The sequence below is a fragment of the Triticum dicoccoides genome, chromosome 7A (genome assembly GCF_002162155.2).
Source record: "Triticum dicoccoides isolate Atlit2015 ecotype Zavitan chromosome 7A, WEW_v2.0, whole genome shotgun sequence".
Lineage (NCBI taxonomy): Eukaryota > Viridiplantae > Streptophyta > Magnoliopsida > Poales > Poaceae > Triticum > Triticum dicoccoides.
This window is the reverse complement of record NC_041392.1, coordinates 647,802,581-647,822,726: the sequence shown is the minus strand read 5'-3', so window position 1 is coordinate 647,822,726 and position 20,146 is coordinate 647,802,581.

The window sequence follows — 20,146 nt, the reverse complement described above, 5'->3', positions numbered from 1 at the left end:
ACCCATATCTTCTCAAATCATCTGTGAAGGTCAGAAAATAATGATACCCGCCGCGAGCCTCAACACTCATCGGACAGCATACATCAGTACGTATTATTTCCAATAAGTCAGTTGCTCGCTTCATTGTTCCGGAGAACGGAGTCTTAGTCATCTTACCCATGAGGCATGGTTCGCAAGCATCAAGTGATTCATAATCAAGTGATTCCAAAATCCCATCAGCATGGAGTTTCTTCATGCGCTTTACACCAATATGACCTAAACGGCAGTGCCACAAATAAGTTACACTATCATTGTTAACTTTGCATCTTTTGGCTTCAATATTATGAATATGTGTATGACGACGATCGAGATTCAATAAACCATTTATATTGAGTGTATGACCATAGAAGGTTTTATTCATGTAAATAGAACAAAAATTATTATTTGACTTAAATGAATAACCGCATTGCAATAAACATGATCCAATCATATTCATGCTCAACGCAAACACCAAATAACATTTATTTTAGGTTCAACACTAATCCTGAAGGTAAAGGGAGTGTGCGATGGTGATCTTATCAACCTTGGAATCACTTCCAACACACATCATCACCTTGCCCTTAACTAGTCTTTGTTTATTTTGCAACTCCCTTCTCGAGTTACCACTCTTAGCAACTGAACCAGTATCAAATACTGAGGGGTTGCTATAAACACTAGTAAAGTACACATCAATAACATGTATATCCAATATACCTTTTCAGTATGCCATCCTTCTTATCCGCCAAGTATCTAGGGCAGTTCCAGTTCCAGTGACCATTTCCTTTGCAGTAGAAGCACCCAGTTTTAGGCTTGGGTCTAGCTTTGGGCTTCTTCATGGGAGTGGCACCTTGCTTGCCATTCTTCTTGAAGTTCCCTTTCTTTACCTTGCCCTTTTATTTGAAACTAGTGGTCTTGTCAACCATCAACACTTGATGCTTTTCTTGATTTCTACCTTCGCTGATTTCAGCATCGCGAAGAGCTTGAGAATTACTTTCGTCATCCCTTGCATATTATAGTTCATCATGAAGTTCCAGTAACTTGGTGATAGTGGATAGAGAACTTTTTCAATCACTGTTTTATCTGGAAGATTAACTCCCACTTGATTCAAGCAATTGTAGTACCTTGAAAATCTGAGCACATGCTCACTGGTTGAGCTATTCTCGTCCATGTTGTAGGCAAAGTACTGTCAGAGGTCTCATACCTCTCAACACGGGCATGAGCATGAAATACCAACTTCAACTCTTGGAACATCTCATATGCTCCATGTCATTAAAAACATTTTTGAAGTCCCTGTTCTAAGCCGTAAAGCATGGTGCACTAAACTATCAAGTAGTCATCATACCTAGCTTGTCAAACGTTCATAACGTCTGCATCTGCTTCTGCAATAGTTCTGTCATCTAGTGGTGCATTAAATACATAATACTTCTGTGCAGCATTGAGGATAATCCTCAAATCACGGAGCTAGTCCGCATCATTGCTACTAACATCTTTCAACTTATTTTTCTCTAAGAACATAACAAAAATAAACAGGGAGCTACAACGTGAGCTATTGATCTACAACATAGTTATGCAAATACTATTAGGACTAAGTTCATCATAAATTAAAGTTCAATTAATCAAATTACTTAAGAACTCCAACTTAGATAGACATCTCTCTAATCATCTAAGTGATCACATGATCCATATCAACAAAACCATGGTCGATCATCACATGAAATGGAGTAGTTTTCAATGGTGAACATCACTATGTTGATCATATCTACTATATGATTCACACTTGAACTTTTGGTATCCAGTGTTCCGAGGCCATATCTGCATATGCTAGGCTCGTCAAGTTTAATCCGAGTATTCCGCGTGTGCAAAACTGGCTTGCACCCGTTGTATGTGAACATAGAGCTTATCACACCCGATCATCACGTGGTGTCTCGGCACGATGAACTGTAGCAATGGCGCATACTCAGGGAGAACACTTATACCTTATAATTTAGTGAGAGATCATCTTATAATGCTACCGCCGAACTAAGCAAAATAAGATGCATAAAGGATAAAGATCTCCATCTCCAAAGCACCGTCATGATCACCATCGTCACCGGCTTGACACCTTGATCTCCATCGAAGCATCATTGTCGTCTCGCCAACTATTGCTTCTAAAACTATCGCTACCGCTCAGTGATAAAGTAAAGCAATTACATGGTGATTGCATTTCATACAATAAAGCGACAACCATATGGCTCCTGCGAGTTGTTGATAACTGTGTTACAAAACATGATCATCTCATACAATAAAATTTAGCATCATGTATTGACCATATCACATCACAACATGCCCTGCAAAAACAAGTTAGACGTCCTCTACTTTGTTGTTGCAAGTTTTACGTGGCTGCTACGGGCTGAGCAAGAACCATTCTTACCTCCGCATCAAAAACCACAACGCGGTATAGTGATTGCTTTTTGATCTTCAGAAGGAACCCTGTTCATTGAATCGGATTCAACTAAAGCTGGAGAAATATACACCTACTAGCCACCTGTGTGCGAAGCACGTCGGTAGAACCAGTCTCGCATAAGCGTATGCGTAATGTCGATCTGGGCCGCTTCATCCAACAATGCCGCTGAATCAAGAATCAACTAGTGACGGCAAGCAATATGTATATAGCCACACCCACAACTCCTTTGTGTTCTACTCATGCATATAACATCTACGCTAAACCTGGCTCTGATGCCACTGTTGGGGAATGCAGTAATTTCAAAAAAATTCCTACGCACACGCAAGATCATGGTGATGCATAGCAACAAGAGGGGAGAGTATTGTCTAAGTACCCTCATAGACCGTAAGCGGAAGCGTTATGACAACGCGGTTGATGTAGTCGTATGTCTTCCCGATCGACCGATCCTAGTACCGAAAGTAGGGCACCTCCGCGATCTGCACACGTTTGGCTCGGTGATGTCCCACGAACTCACGATCTAGCAGAGTGTTGAGGGAGAGCTTCGTCAGCACGATAGCGTGATGACGGTGATGATGATGCTACCGAAACAGGGCTTCGCCTAAGCACACTACGATATGAACGAGGTGGATTATGGTGGAGGGGGGCACCGCACACGGCTAAGAGATCAATGATCAACTTGTCTGTCTATGGGGTGCCCCCTGGCTACGTATATAAAGGATGGAGGGAGGAGGAGGCTGGCCCTCATAGGGCGCGCCCAAAGTGTGGAGTCCTACTAGGACTCTACTAGGACTCCCTAGTCCTAGTAGGATTCCACCTCCCACATGGAATAGGAAAAAGGGAAGGGAGAAGGAGAAGGAAGGAAGGGGGCGCCCCCTTTCCCTAGTACAATTCGGACTAGTCCATGGGGAAGGGGCGGGACCACCCTCGAGGCCTTTCTCTCATTTCCTGTATGGTCCATTAAGGCCCAATACGAATTCCTGTAACTCTCCGGTACTCCAAAAAATACGCGAATCACTCGGAACCTTTCCGATGTCCGAATATAGCCTTCCAATATATCAATCTTTACGTCTCGACCATTTCGAGACTCCCCGTTATGTCCCTGATCTCATCTGGGACTTCGAACAAACTTCGTCATCAAATCACATAACTCATAATACAAATCGTCACAGAACGTTAAGCGTGCGGACCCTATGGGTTTGAGAACTATGTAGACATGACTGAGACTCATATCCGGTTAATAACCAATAGCGGAACCTGGATGCTCATATTGGTTCCTACATATTCTAGGAAGGTCTTTATCGGTCAAACCGCATAACAACATACGTTGTTCCCTTTGTCATCAGTATGTTACTTGCTCGAGATTCGATCGTCGGTATCCTCATACCTAGTTCATTCTCGTTACCGGCAAGTCTCTTTACCCGTTTCGTAATGCATCATCTAGCAACTAACTCATTAGTCACAATGCTTGCAAGGCTTATAGTGATGTGCATTACCGAGAGGGCCCAGAGATACCTCTTCGATACACGGAGTGACAAATCCTAATCTCGATCTATGCCAACTCAACAAACACCATCGGAGACACATGTAGAGCATATTTATAACCACCCAGTTACGTTGTGATGTTTGATAGGCCACAAGGTGTTCCTCCGGTATTCGGGAGTTGCATAATCTCATAGTCTGAGGAACATGTATAAGTCATGAAGAAAGTAGTAGCAATGAAACTGTAACGATCATAATGCTAAGCTAACGAATGGGTCTTGTCCATCACATCATTCTCTAATGATGTGATCCCATTTATCAAATGACAACACATGTCCATGGCTAGGAAACTTAACCATCTTTGATTAACGAGCTAGTCAAGTAGAGGCATACTAGGGACACTCTGTTTGTCTATGTATTCACACATGTACTAAGTTTCCGGTTAATACAATTCTAGCATGAATAATAAACATTTATCATGATAAGGAAATAAATAATAACTTTATTATTGCCTCTAGGGCGTATTTCCTTCAGTATCAAGCATCCCCAAGCTTAATTCCTGCTCGTCCTCGAGTAGGTAAATGATAAAAACAGAATTTTTGATGTGGAATGCTACCTAGCATAATCCTCAATGTAATTTTCTTTATTATGGCATGAATGTTTAGATCTGAAAGATTCAAGACAAAAGTTTAATATTGACATAAAAATAATAATACTTCAAGCATACTAACAAAGCAATCATGTCTTCTCAAAATAACATGGCCAAAGAAAGTTATCCCTACAAAATCATATAGTCTGGCTATGCTCTATCTTCATCACACAAAGTATTAATCATGCACAACCCCGATGACAAGCCAAGCAATTGTTTCATACTTTTGATGTTTTCAAACTACGCAATACATGAGCGTGAGCCATGGATATAGCACTATATGTGGAATAGAATGGTGGTTGTGGAGAAGACAAAAAGGATAAGATAGTCTCACATCAACTAGGCGTATCAACGGGCTATGGAGATGCCCACCAATAGATATCAATGTGAGTGAGTATAGATTGCCATGCAAGGACGCACTAGAGCTATAAGTGTATGAAAGCTCAACAAAAGAAACTAAGTGGGTGTGCATCCAACTGGCTTGCTCACGAAGACCTAGGGCATTTTGAGGAAGCCCATCATTGGAATATACAAGCCAAGTTCTATAATGTAAAATTCTCACTAGTATATGAAAGTGACAACATAGGAGACTCTCTATCATAAAGAACATGGTGCTACTTTGAAGCACAAGTGTGGTAAAAGGATAGTAACATTGTCCCTTCTCTCTTTTTCTCTCATTTTTTTATTTGGGCCTTTTTCTCCTTTTTTTATGGCCTCTTTTTTTTCTTTTCGTCCGGAGTCTCATCCTGACTTGTGGGGGAATCATAGTCTCCATCATCCTTTCCTCACTTGGGACAATCCTCTAATAATGATGATCATCACACTTTTATTACTTACAACTCAAAAATTACAACTCGATACTAGAACAAAATATGACTCTATGTGAATACCTCTGGCGGTGTATCGGGATGTGCAATTAATCAAGAGTGACATGTATGAAAGAATTATAAAGGTTGCTTTGCCACAAATATGATGTCAACTACATGATCATGCAAAGCAATATGACAATGATGTAACGTGTCATAACAAATGGAACAGTGGTAAGTTGCATGGCAATATATCTCGGAATGGCTATGGAAATGCCATAATAGGTAGGTATGGTGGCTGTTTTGAGGAAGGTATATGGTCGGTGTATGGTACCGGCGAAAGTTGCGTGGTACTAGAGAGGCTAGCAATGGTGGAAGGGTGAGAGTGCGTATAATCCATGGACTCAACATTAGTCATAAAGAACTCACATACTTATTGCAAAAATCTATTAGTTATCAAAACAAAGTACTATGCGCATGCTCCTAGGGGGATAGATTGGTAGGAAAAGACCATCGCTCGTCCCCGACCGCCACTCATAAGGAAGACAATAAATAAATAAATCATGCTCCGACTTCATCACATAATGGTTCACCATACGTGCATGCTACGGGTATCATAAACTTTAGAACAAGTATTCCTCAAATTCACAACTACTCAACTAGCATGACTCTAATATCACCATCTTCATATCTCAAAAGAAGCATCAAGTATCAAACTTCTCATAGTATTCAATGCACTTTTTATGAAAGTTTTTATTATACCCATCTTGCATGCCTATCATATTAGGACTGATTTTATAGCAAAAGCAAATTACATTGATGTTCTAAAAGACTCTCAAAATAATATAAGTGAAGCATGAGATATCAATAATTTATATAAAATAAAACCACCACCGTGCTCTTAAAGATATAAGTGAAGCACTAGAGCAAAATTATCTAGCTCAAAATATATAAGTGAAGAACAAAGAGTATTCTAATAAATTCCGATTTATGTGTGTCTCTCCAAAAGGTGTGTATGAAGGAAATATGCCCTAGAGGCAATAATAAAGTTATTATTTATTTCCTTATTTCATGATAAATGTTTATTATTCATGGTTGAATTGTATTAACCGGAAAGATGATACATGTGTGAATACATAGACAAACATAGTGTCACTAGTATGCCTCTACTTGACTAGCTCATTGATCAAAGATGATTATGTTTCCTAACCATAGACATGAGTTGTCATTTGATTAAACCGGATCACATCATTAGGAGAATGATGTGATTGACTTGACCCATTCCGTTAGCTTAGCACTTGATCGTGTAGTTTGTTGCTATTGCTTTCTTCATGACTTATACATGTACCTATGACTATGAGATTATGCAACTCCTGTTTACCGGAGGAACACTTTGTGTGCTACCAAACATCACAATGTAACTGGGTGATTATAAAGGTGCTCTACAGGTGTCTCCGAAGGTACTTGTTGAGTTGGCGTATTTCGAGGTTAGTATTTGTCACTCCGACTGTCGGAGAGGTATCTCTGGGCCCACTCGGTAATCCACATCACTATAAGCCTTGCAAGCATTGTAACTAATGAGTTAGTTGCAGGATGATGTATTGTGGAATGAGTAAATAGACTTGACGGTAACGAGATTGAACTAGGTATTGAGATATCAACGATCGAATCTCGGGCAAGTAACATACCGATGACAAAGGGAACAACATATGTTGTTATGCGGTTCGACCGATAAAGATCTTCGTAGAATATGTAGGAGCCAATATGGGCATCCAGGTTCCACTATTGGTTATTGACCAGAGAAATGTCTCGGTCATGTCTACATAGTTCTTGAACCTGTAGGGTCCGCACGCTTAACGTTCGTTGACGATATAGTATTTATGAGTTATGTATGTTGGTAACCGAATGTTGTTCGGAGTTCCAGATAAGATCACTGACATGACAAGGAACTCTGGAATGGTCCGGAGATAAAGTTTGATATATGGGATAATAATGTTTGGTCTCCGGAAGGGTTCCGGAATTCACCTGAAGGGGTTCCGGATGTTTCCCGAAATGTTTGGGTACAAGAACACTTTATTTGGGCCAAAGGGGAAAGCCCACAAGGTTTTTGGAAAGCGCAAAAGGAAGTTTTGCGGAGTCCAGGGGCCAGACGCCAGGGTCCCTGGCGTCTGGGTCCAGACGTCGGGAACCCTAGCGTCTGGCCTTGGAGTCCGAGGACTCTTGCCTTTCGGGTGAAACCGACTTTGTGGAGGCTTTTACACCAAGTTTTGGCCCCAAGGCTCAACATATAAATAGAGGGGTAGGGATAGCATCCAAGACACATCAAGAAACACCAAGCCGTGTGCTGGCTACCCCATCCCCTCTAGTTTATCCTCCGTCATAGTTTCTGTAGTGCTTAGGCTTAGCCCTGCGGAGATTGTTCTTCACCAACACCGTCACCACGCCGTTGTGCTGCCGTAACTCATCTACTACTTCGCCCCTCTTGCTGGATCGAGAAGGCGAGGACGTCATCGCGCTGAACGTATGCTGAACACGGAGGTGCCGTACGTCCGGTACTTGATCAGGACGGATCGTGAAGGTGTACGACTACATCAACCGCATTGATAAACACTTCCGCTTACAGTCTACGAGGGTGCGTAGGATTTTTTTTAAAATACAACGTTCCCCAATAGTGGTATCCGAGCCAGGTTTATGCGTAGATGTTATATGCACGAGTAGAACACACGTGAGTTGTGGGTGATACAAGTCATACTGCTTACCAGCATGTCATACTTTGGTTCGGCGGTATTGTTGGATGAAGCGGCCCAGACCGACATTACGCGTACGCTTACGTGAGACTGGTTCTACCGACGTGCTTTGCACATAGGTGGCTGGCGGGTGTCAGTTTCTCCAACTTTAGTTGAACCGAGTGTGACTACGCTCGGTCCTTGAGAAGGTTAAAACAACACTAACTTGACGAACTATCGTTGTGGTTTTGATGCGTAGGTAAGAACGGTTCTTGCTCAGCCCGTAGCAGCCACGTAAAACTTGCAACAACAAAGTAGATGACGTCTAACTTGTTTTTGCAGGGCATGTTGTGATGTGATATGGTCAAGACATGATGCTATATTTATTGTATCAAATGATCATGTTTTGTAACGGAGTTATCGGCAACTGGCAGGAGCCATATGGTTGTCGCTTTATTGTATGCAATGCAATCGCCCTGTAATTGCTTTACTCTATCACTAAGCGGTAGCGATAGTTGTAGAAGCAATAGTTGGTGAGACGACAACGATGCTACGATAGAGATAAAGGTGTCGCGCCGGTGATGATGGTGATCATGACGGTGCTTCGGAGATGGAGATCACAAGCACAAGATGATGATGGCCATATCATATCACTTATATTGATTGCATGTGATGTTTATCCTTTATGCATCTTATTTTTCTTTGTTTGACGGTAGCATTATAAGATGATCTCTCACTAAATTTCAAGATAAAAGTGTTCTCCCTGAGTATGCACCATTGCCAAAGTTCGTCGTGCCGAGACACCACGTGATGATCGGGTGTGATAAGCTCTACGTCCATCTACAACGGGTGCAAGCCAGTTTTGCACATGCAGAATACTCGGGTTAAACTTGACGAGCCTAGCATATGCAGATATGGCCTCGGAACACTGAGACCGAAAGGTCGAGTGTGAATCATATAGTAGATATGATCAACATAATGATGTTCACCATTGAAAACTACTCCATTTCACATGATGATCGGTTATGGTTTAGTTGATATGGATCACGTGATCACTTAGATGATTAGAGGATGTCTATCTAAGTGGGATTTCTTAAGTAATATGATTAATTGAACTTAAATTTATCATGAACTTAGTACCTGATAGTATTTTGCTTATCTATGTTGTTGGTGATAGATGACCCGTGCTGTTGTTCCGTTGAATTTTAATGCGTTCCTTGAGAAAGCAAAGTTGAAAGATGATGGTAGCAATTACACGGACTGGGTCCGTAACTTGAGGATTATCCTCATTGCTGCACAGAAGAATTACGTCCTAGAAGCACCGCTAATTGCCAAACCTGCTGCAAGAGCAACACCAGATGTTATGAACGTCTGGCAGAGTAAAGCTAATGACTACTCAATAGTTCAGTGTGCCATGCTTTATGGCTTAGAACCGGGACTTCAATGGCGTTTTGAACGTCACGGAGCATATGAGATGTTCCAGGAGTTGAAGTTAATATTTCAAGCAAATGCCCGGATTGAGAGATATGAAGTCTCCAATAAGTTCTATAGCTGCAAGATGGAGGAGAATAGTTCTGTCAGTGAGCATATACTCAAAATTTCTGGGTATCATAATCACTTGGCTCAACTGGGAGTTAATCTTCCTGTTGATAGTGTCATTAACAGAGTTCTTCAATCACTGCCACCAAGCTACAAAAGCTTCATGATGAACTATAATATGCAAGGGATGAATAAGACAATTCCCGAGCTCTTTGCGATGCTAAAGGCTGCGGAGGTAGAAATCAAAAAGGAGCATCAAGTGTTGATGGTTAACAAAACCACCAGTTTGAAGAAAAAGGGTAAAGGGAAGAAGAAGGGGAACTTCAAGAAGAACGACAAACAAGTTGCTGCTCAGGAGAAGAAACCCAAGTCTAGACCTAAGCCTGAGACTGAGTGCTTCTACTGCAAACAGACTGGTCACTGGAAGCGGAACTGCCCCAAGTATTTGGCGGATAAGAAGGATGGCAAGGTGAACAAAGGTATATGTGATATACATGTTATTGATGTGTACCTTACCAGAGCTCGCAGTAGCACCTGAGTATTTGATACTGGTTCTATTGCTAATATTTGCAACTCGAAACAGGGACTATGGATTAAGCGAAGACTGGCTAAGGACGAGGTGACGATGCGCGTGGGAAATGGTTCCAAAGTCGATGTGATCGCCGTCGGCACGCTACCTCTACATCTACCTCCGGGATTAGTTTTCGACCTAAATAATTGTTATTTGGTGCCAGCGTTAAGCATGAACATTATATCTAGATCTTGTTTGATGCGAGACGGTTATACATTTAAATCTGAGAATAATGGTTGTTCTATTTATATGAGTAATATCTTTTATGGTCATGCACCCTTGAAGAGTGGTTTATTTTTGTTAAATCTCGATAGAGTGATACAAATATTCGTAATGTTGAAGCCAAAAGATGCAGACTTGATAATGATAGAGCAACTTATTTGTGGCACTGCTGTTTGGGTCATATTGGTATAAAGCGCATGAGGAAACTCCATACAGATGGACTTTTGGAATCACTTGATTATGAATCACTTGGTACTTGCGAACCGTGCCTTATGGGCAAGATGACTAAACTCCGTTCTCTGGAACTATTGAGCAAGCAACAGATTTGTTGGAAATCATACATACTGATGTATGTGGTCTGATGAATATTGAGGCTCGCGGCGGGTATCATTATTTTCTCACCTTCACAGATGATTTGAGCAGATATGGGTATATCTACTTAATGAAACATAAGTCTGAAACATTTGAAAAGTTCAAAGAATTTCAGAGTGAAGTGGAAAAATCATCATAACAAGAAAATAAAGTTTCTACGATCTGATCGTGGAGGAGAATATTTGAGTTACGAGTTTGGCCTACATTTGAAACAATGTGGAATAGTTTCGCAACTCACGCCACCCGGAACACCACAGCGTAATGGTGTGTCTGAACGTCGTAATCATACTTTACTAGATATGGTGCGATCTATGATGTCTCTTACTGATTTACCGCTATTGTTTTGGGGTTATGCGTTAGAGACGGCTGCATTCACGTTAAATAGGGCACCATCAAAATCCGTTGAGACGACGCCTTATGAACTATGGTTTGGCAAGAAACCAAAGTTGTCGTTTCTTAAAGTTTGGGGCTGCGATGCTTATGTGAAAAAACTTCAACCTGATAAGCTCGAACCCAAATCAGAGAAATATGTCTTCATGGGATACCCAAAGGAAACTGTTGGGTACACCTTCTATCACAGATCCGAAGGCAAGACATTTGTTGCTAAGAATGGATCCTTTCTAGAGAAGGAGTTTCTCTCGAAAGAAGTGAGTGGGAGGAAAGTAGAACTTGATGAGGTAACTGCACCTACTCCCTTATTGGAAAGTAGTTCATCACAGAAACCGGTTCCTGTGACATCTACACCAATTAGTGAGGAAGCTAATGATAATGATCATGAAACTTCAGATCACGTTACTACCGAACCTCGTAGGTCAACCAGAGTAAGATCCGCACCAGAGTGGTACAGTAATCCTGTTCTGGAGGTCATGTTACTTGACCATGACGAACCAACGAACTATGAGGAAGCGATGATGAGCCCAGATTCCACAAAATGGCTTGAGGCCATGTAATCTGAGATGGGATCCATGTATGAGAACAAAGTGTGGACTATGGTTGGCTTGCCCGATGATCGACAAGCCATTGAGAATAAATGGATCTTCAAGAAGAAGGCTGACGCTGACGGTAATGTTACTGTCTATAAAGCTCGACTTGTTGCGAAAGGTTTTCGACAAGTTCAAGGAGTTGACTATGATGGGACCTTCTCACCTGTAGCAATGCTTAAGTCCATCCATATCATGTTAGCTATTGCCGGATTTTATGATTATGAAATTTGGCAAATGGATGTAAAGACTGCATTCCTGAATGGATTTCTGGAAGAAGAGTTGTATATGATGCAACCTGAAGGTTTTATCGATCCAAAGGGTACTAACAAAGTGTGCAAGCCCCAGCGATCCATTTATGGACTGGTGCAAGCATCTCGGAGTTGGAATAAACGTTTTGATAGTGTGATCAAATCATATGGTTTTATACAGACTTTTGGAGAAGCCTGTATTTACAAGAAAGTGAGTGGGAGCTCTGCAGCATTTCTAATATTATATGTGGATGACATATTATTGATTGGAAATGATATAGAATTTCTGGATAGCATAAAAGGATACTTGAATAAGAGTTTTTCAATGAAAGACCTGGTGAAGCTGCTTACATATTAGGCATCAAGATCTATAGAGATAGATCAAGACGCTTAATTGGACTTTCACAAAGCACATACCTTGACAAAGTTTTGAAGAAGTTCAAAATGGATCAGGCAAAGAAAGGGTTCTTGCCTGTGTTACAAGGTGTGAAGTTGAGTATGACTCAATGCCCGACCACTGCAGAAGATAGAGAGAAAATGAAAGATGTTCCCTATGCTTCAGCCATAGGCTCTATCATGTATGCACTGCTGTGTACCAGACCTGATGTGTGCCTTGCTATTAGTCTAGCAGGGAGGTACCAACGTAATGCAGGAGTGGATCACTAGACAACAGTCAAGAACATCCTAAAATACCTGAAAAGGACTAAGGATATGTTTCTCGTTTATGGAGGTGACAAAGAGCTCATCGTAAATGGTTACGTTGATGCAAGCTTTGACACTGATCCAGATGATTCTAAATTGCAAACCGGATATGTGTTTTTATTGAACGGTGGAGCGGTCAGTTGGAGCAGTTCTAAACAGAGCGTAGTGGCGGGATCTACATGTGAAGCGGAGTACATTGCTGCTTCGGAAGCAGCGAATGAAGGAGTCTGGATGAAGGAGTTCATATCCAATCTAGGTGTCATACCTAGTGCATCGGGTCCAATGAAAATCTTTTGTGACAATACTAGTGCAATTGCCTTGGCAAAGGAATCCAGATTTCACAAGAGAACCAAGCACACCAAGAGACGCTTCAACTCCATTCGGGATCAAGTCCAGGTGGGAGACATAGAAATTTGCAAGATACATACAGATCTGAATGTTGCAGACCCGTTGACTAAGCCTCTTCCACGAGCAAAACATGATCAGCACCAAGGCTCCATGGGTGTTAGAATCATTACTGTGTAATCTAGATTATTGACTCTAGTGCAAGTGGGAGACTGAAGGAAATATGCCCTAGAGGCAATAATAAAGTTATTATTTATTTCCTCATTTCATGATAAATGTTTATTATTCATGCTAGAATTCTATTAACCGGAAACATGAACATGTGTGAATACATAGACAAATATAGTGTCACTAGTATGCCTCTACTTGACTAGCTCGTTGATCAAAGATGATTATGTTTCCTAATCATAGACATGAGTTGTCATTTGATTAAACGGGATCACATCATTAGGAGAATGATGTGATTGACTTGACCCATTCCGTTGTTGGGGAACGTAGCACAATTTTAAAATTTTCTACGCTTCACCAAGATCAATCTATGGAGTCATCCATCAACGAGGGAGAGGGGAGTGCATCTACATACCCTTGTAGATTGCGAGCGGAAGCGTTCAAGAGAACGGGGTTGATGGAGTCGTGCTCATCGTGATCCAAATCACCGATGACCTAGCGCCGAACGGACGGCACCTCTGCGTTCAACACACGTACGGTTGGGAAGACGTCTCCTCGAACTTGATCCAGCAAGGGGGGAGGAGAGGTTGATGAAGATCCAACAGCACAACGGCGTGGTGGTGGAAGCAACGGTGTTCTTGGCAGGGCTTCACCAAGCTCATGGAGAGGGAGGAGTGTCACGGGAGGGAGAGGGAGAGGCCAGGGGCTAGGGTGCGGCTGCCCTCCCTCCCCCACTATATATAGGGTCCCTAGGGGGGGCGCCGGCCCTAGGAGATCCAATCTCCAAGGGAGGGGGCGGCCAAGGGGGTGGCTTGCCCCCCAAGCCAAGTGGGACGCCCCCCCACCCCTAGGGTTTCCAACCCTAGGCGCAGGGGAGGCCCAAGGGGGGCGCACCAGCCCACTAGGGGCTGGTTCCCCTCCCACTTCAGCTCATGGGGCCCTCCGGGATAGGTGGCCCCACCCGATGGACCCCCGGGACCCTTCCGGTGGTCCCGGTACAATACCGATTACCACCGAAACTTTCCCGATGGCCGAAACTTGACTTCCTATATATAAATCTTCACATCCGGACCATTCCGGAACTCCTCGTGATGTCCGGGATCTCATCCGGGACTCCGAACAACTTTCGGGTTACCTTATACTAATATCTCAACGACCCTAGCGTCACCGAACCTTAAGTGTGTAGACCCTACGGGTTCGGGAGACACGCAGACATGACCGAGACGACTCTCCGGTCAATAACCAACAGCGGGATCTAGATACCCATGTTGGCTCCCACATGCTCCTCGATGATCTAATCATATGAACCATGATGTCGAGGATTCAATCAATCCGTATACAATTCCCTTTCTCAATCGGTACGTTACTTGCTCGAGACTCGATCATCGGTATCCCAATACCTCGTTCAATCTCGTTCCCGACAAGTCACTTTACTCGTACCATAATGCATGATCCCGTGATCAACCACTTGGTCACATTGAGCTCATTATGATGATGCATTACCGAGTGCGCCCAGAGATACCTCTCCGTCATACGGAGTGACAAATCCCAGTCTCGATTCGTGCCAACTCAACAGACACTTTCGGAGATACCTGTAGTGTACCTTTATAGTCACCCAGTTACGTTGTGACGTTTGGCACACCCAAAGCACTCCTACGGTATCCAGGAGTTGCACAATCTCATGGTCTAAGGAAATGATACTTGACATTCGGAAAAGCTATAGCAAACGAAGTACACGATCTTTGAGCTATGCTTGGGATTGGGTCTTGTCCATCACATCATTCTCCTAATGATGTGATCCCGTTATCAATGACATCCAATGTCCATAGTCAGGAAACCATGACTATCTTTTGATCAACGAGCTAGTCAACTAGAGGCTCACTAGGGACGTGTTCTGGTCTATGTATTCACACATGTATTATGATTTCCGGATAACACAATTATAGCATGAACAATAGACAATTATCATGAACAAAGAAATATAATAATAACCATTTTATTATTGCCTCTAGGGCATATTTCCAACATCCGTTAGCTTAGCACTTGATCGTTTAGTTTGTTGCTATTTCTTTCTTCATGACTTATACATGTTCCTATGACTATGAGATTATGCAACTCCTGTTTACCGGAGGAACACTTTGTGTGCTACCAAACGTCACAACGTAACTGGGTGATTATAAATGTGCTCTACAGGTGTCTCTGAAGGTACTTGTTGAGTTGGCATATTTCGAGATTAGGATTTGTCACTCCGATTGTTGAAGGTATCTTTGGGCCCACTCGGTAATGCACATCACTATAAGCCTTGCAAGCATTGTAACTAATGAGTTAGTTGTGGGATGATGTATTGCGGAATGAGTAAAGAGACTTGCCGGTAACGAGATTGAACTAGGTATTGAGATACCGACGATCGAATCTCGGGCAAGTAACATACCGATGACAAAGGGAACAACGTATGTTGTTATGCGGTTCGACTGATAAAGATCTTCATAGAATATGTAGGAGCCAATATGGGCATCTAGGTTCCGCTATTGGTTATTGACCAGAGAAATGTCTTGGTCATGTCCATAGTTCTCGAACCCGTAGGGTCCGCACGCTTAACGTTCATTGACGATATAGTATTTATGAGTTATGTATGTTGGTAACCATGTTGTTCGGAGTTCCGGATAAGATCACAGACATGACGAGGAACTCCGTAATGGTTCAGAGATAAAGTTTGATATATTTGATAATAGTGTTTGGTCTCCGAAAGGGTTCCGGAATTCACCGGAAGGGGTTCGGGATGTTTCCTGAAATGTTTGGGTACGAGAACACTTTATTTGGGCCAAAGGGGAAAGCCCACATGGTTTTTGGAAAATGCAAAGGAAGTTTTGCAGAGTCCAGGAGCCAGACGCCAGGGTCCCTGGCGTCTGGGTCCAGACGCCGGGAACCCTGGCGTCTGGCCCTGGAGTCCGAGAAGGACTCTTGCCTTTCGGGTGAAACCGACTTTGTGGAGGCTTTTACTCCAAGTTTCGACCCCAAGGCTCAACATATAAATAGAGGGGTAGGGATAGCACCCAAGACACATTAAGAAACACCAAACCGTGTGCCGTCTACCCCATTCCCTCTAGTTTATCCTCCGTCATAGTTTTCGTAGTGCTTAGGTGAAGCCCTGCGGAGATTGTTCTTCACCAACACCATCACCACGCCGTCGTGCTTCCGGAACTCATCTACTACTTCGCCCCTCTTGCTCGATCGAGAAGGCGAGGACGTCATCGAGCTGAACATGTGCTGAACGCGGAGGTGCCGTATGTTCGGTACTTGATCGGGACGGATCGTGAAGGTGCACGACTACATCAACCGCGTTGATAAACACTTCCGCTTACGGTCTATGAGGGTACGTAGACAACACTCTCCCCTCTCGTTGCTATGCATCACCATGATCCTGCGTGTGCGTAGGATTTTTTTTGAAATTACTGCGTTCCCCAACAGTGTACATCAAGGATTATTGGTATACTAAAAAACAAAGACTCAAATCATACAAGACGCTCCAAGCAAAACACATATCATGTGGTGAATAAAAATATAGCCTCAAGTAAAGTTACTGATGGACGAAGACGAAAGAGGGGATGCCTTCCGGGGCATCCCCAAGATTTGGGTTTTGGTTGTCCTTGAATTTTCCCTTGGGGTGCCTTGGGCATACCCAAGCTTAGGCTCTTGCCACTCCTTATTCCAAAATCCATCAAATTTTTGCCCAAAACTTGAAAACTTCACAACACAAAACTCAACAGAAAATCTCGTGAGCTCCGTTAGTATAAGAACATAAACCACCACTTCAAGGTACTGTAATGAACTCATTCTTTATTTATAGGTGTTAAACCTACTGTATTCCAACTTCTCTATGGTTCATACCCCCCGATACTATCCATAGATTTATCAAAATAAGCAAACAACACACAAAAACAGAATCTGTCAAAAATAGAACAGTCTGTAGTAATCTGTAGGTTTAGAATACTTATGTAACCCCCAAAATTCTGAAATAAATTGGTGGATGTGAGTAATTTGTCTATTAATCATCTTCAAAAATAATCAATCTAATCACAGTCTCCAGTAAAAAATGGCAGCAAATCTCGTGAGCGCTGAAGTTTCTGTTTTTTACAGCAAGATCACAAAGACTCCCCCCAAGTCTTCCCAAAGGTTCTACTTGGCACTAACACTAATTAAAAACATAAAACCACATCTAAACAGAAGATAAATGAATTATTTATTACTAAACAGGAACAAAGAACAAGAAACAAAAATAAAATTAGGTTGCCTCCCAACAAGCGCTATCGTTTAACACCCCTAGCTAGGCATAAAAACAAGAATAGATCTAGGTATTGTCATCTTTGGTATGTAATCCATAAGTGGCTCTCATAATGGATTCATAAGGTAATTTAATTTTCTTCCTAGGAAATATAATCTATCAAAGATCAATTATCATAATTAAATTCCTTGAAATCCAAAATAGTGGGTTCATTGCTATGTAAAGTCTTGACCTCTTCAATTCCACTTTTACCAATTTTTGCATCAAGATCTAAAAACTCCGAATAATTGGGACACCTTTTAACTGAAGTTGACTCATCTCTAGTCCCATAATTATAAATATTCATATTGCAAAACAAAGATTTAATAGGAGACACATCAATCACTTTTAGATCTTCATCCTTATTATCGTGAAAACTAGAAGAACATGCTTTTAAAAAGAAATCTTCTTTAGCACGCATCCTAGCGGTTCTTTCCTAGCGGTTCTTTCTTTGCACTCATCGATGGAAATTCTCATGGCTTTGAGAGACTCATTGATATCATGCTTAGGTGGAATAGATCTAAGTTTCAAAGAATCAACATCAAGAGAAATTCTATCCACGTTCCTAGCCAACTCATCAATCTTAGGCAATTTTTTTCAAGCAAAGCATTGAAATTCGTTTGCGAAATTATAAGTTCTTTAACACTAGTCTCAGAATCAGTGATCGTCTTATTAAAATTTCCATAAGAGTTGTTGTAGGAATTACCATAATTATTAGAGGAGTTACTAGGAAATGTCCTAGGATTAAAGTTTCCTCTATACACGTTATTACCAAAATTGTTCCTACCAATAAAATTCACATCCATAGATTCATTATTATTCTCAATCAAAGTAGACAAAGGCATATCATTAGGATCAGAAGAAACACTCTTATTTGCAAACAATTTCATAAGTTCATCCATCTTTCCACTCAAAAAATTAATCTCTTCTATCGCATGAACCTTTTTACCAGTAGATCTTTCGGTGTGCCATTGAGAATAATTAACCATAATATTATCTAGGAGTTTAGTAGCTTCTCCTAAAGCGATTTCCATAAGAGTGCCTCCGGCGGCCGAATCTAAAAGATTTCTAGAAGCAAAATTCAATCCAGCATAAAAAAATTGTATGATCATCCATAAGTTTAATCCATGAGTAGGGCAATTACGTATAATTAATTTCATCCTCTCCCAAGCTTGTGCAACATTCTCATGATCAAGTTTCTTAAAATTCATAATATCATTTTCTAAGAGAGATGATCTTAGCGGGAGAAAAATACTTAGAGATAAAGGCATCTTTGCATTTATTCCATGAATCAATACTATTTTTAGGCAAAGATGAAAACCAAGTTTTAGCATGATCTCTAAGAGAAAACAGAAATAGCTTCAATTTAACAATATCATTATCCACATTTTTCTTCTTTTGCATATCACACAAATCAACAAAGCTGTTTAGATGGGCAGCGGCATCTTCACTAGGAAGGCCAGAAAACAGATCTTTCATAACAAGGTTCAGCAAAGCAGCATTAATTTCACAAGATTCAGCATCAGTAAGAGGAGAAATCGGAGTGCTAAGAAAATCATTGTTATTGGTATTGGAAAAATCACACAATTTAGTATTGTCTTGAGCCATCGTAACAAACAATCCAACACACAAGCACACAAGAAGCAAGCAAAAAGAGGTGAACGGAAAAGAGGGCGAATAAAATGGCAAGGGTGAAGTGGGGGAGAGGAAAACGAGAGGCAAATGGCAAATAATGTAATGCAAGATATAAGAGTTTGTGATGGGTACTTGGTATGTGTTGACTTGTGCGTAGATCTCCCCGGCAATGGTGCTAGAAATGGCTTGTTGACGGGAAATCAAATCTTGACTTGACTTGGTGCAACCTCCCCGGCAACGACGCTAGAAATGGCTTGTTGACGGGAGATCAAATCTTGACTTGACTTGGTGCAACCTCCCCGACAACGGCGCCAGAAATCCTTCTTGCTACCTCTTGAGCATGCGTTTGTTTTCCCTTAAAGAGGAAAGGATGATGCAGCAAAGTAGCATAAGTATTTCCCTCAGTTTTTGAGAACCAAGGTATCAATCCAGTAGGAGGTAACACGCAAGTCCCTAGTACCTGCACAAACAAACAAGAACCTCGCAACCAATGCGATAAAGGGGTTGTTAATACCTTCACGGTCACTTACGAAAGTGAGATCTGAGAGAGATAATAAGATAAATAATTTTGGTATTTTTATTTTATAGATTGGAAAATAAAGATTACAAAATAAAAAACGATAGAAATAGCAAGTAGATAGAAAAATAATATGATGGAAAATAGACACGGGGGCCATAGGTTTCACTAGTGGCTTCTCTCAAGATAGCATAAGTATTACGGTGGGTGAACAAATTACTGTCGAGCAATTGATAGAAAAGTGCATAATTATGAGAATATCTAGGCATGATCATGTATATAGGCATCATGTCCGCGACAAGTAGACCGAAACGATTCTGCATCTACTACTATTACTCCACACATCGACCGCTATCCAGCATGCATCTAGAGTATTAAGTTCATAAGAACAGAGTAACGCAT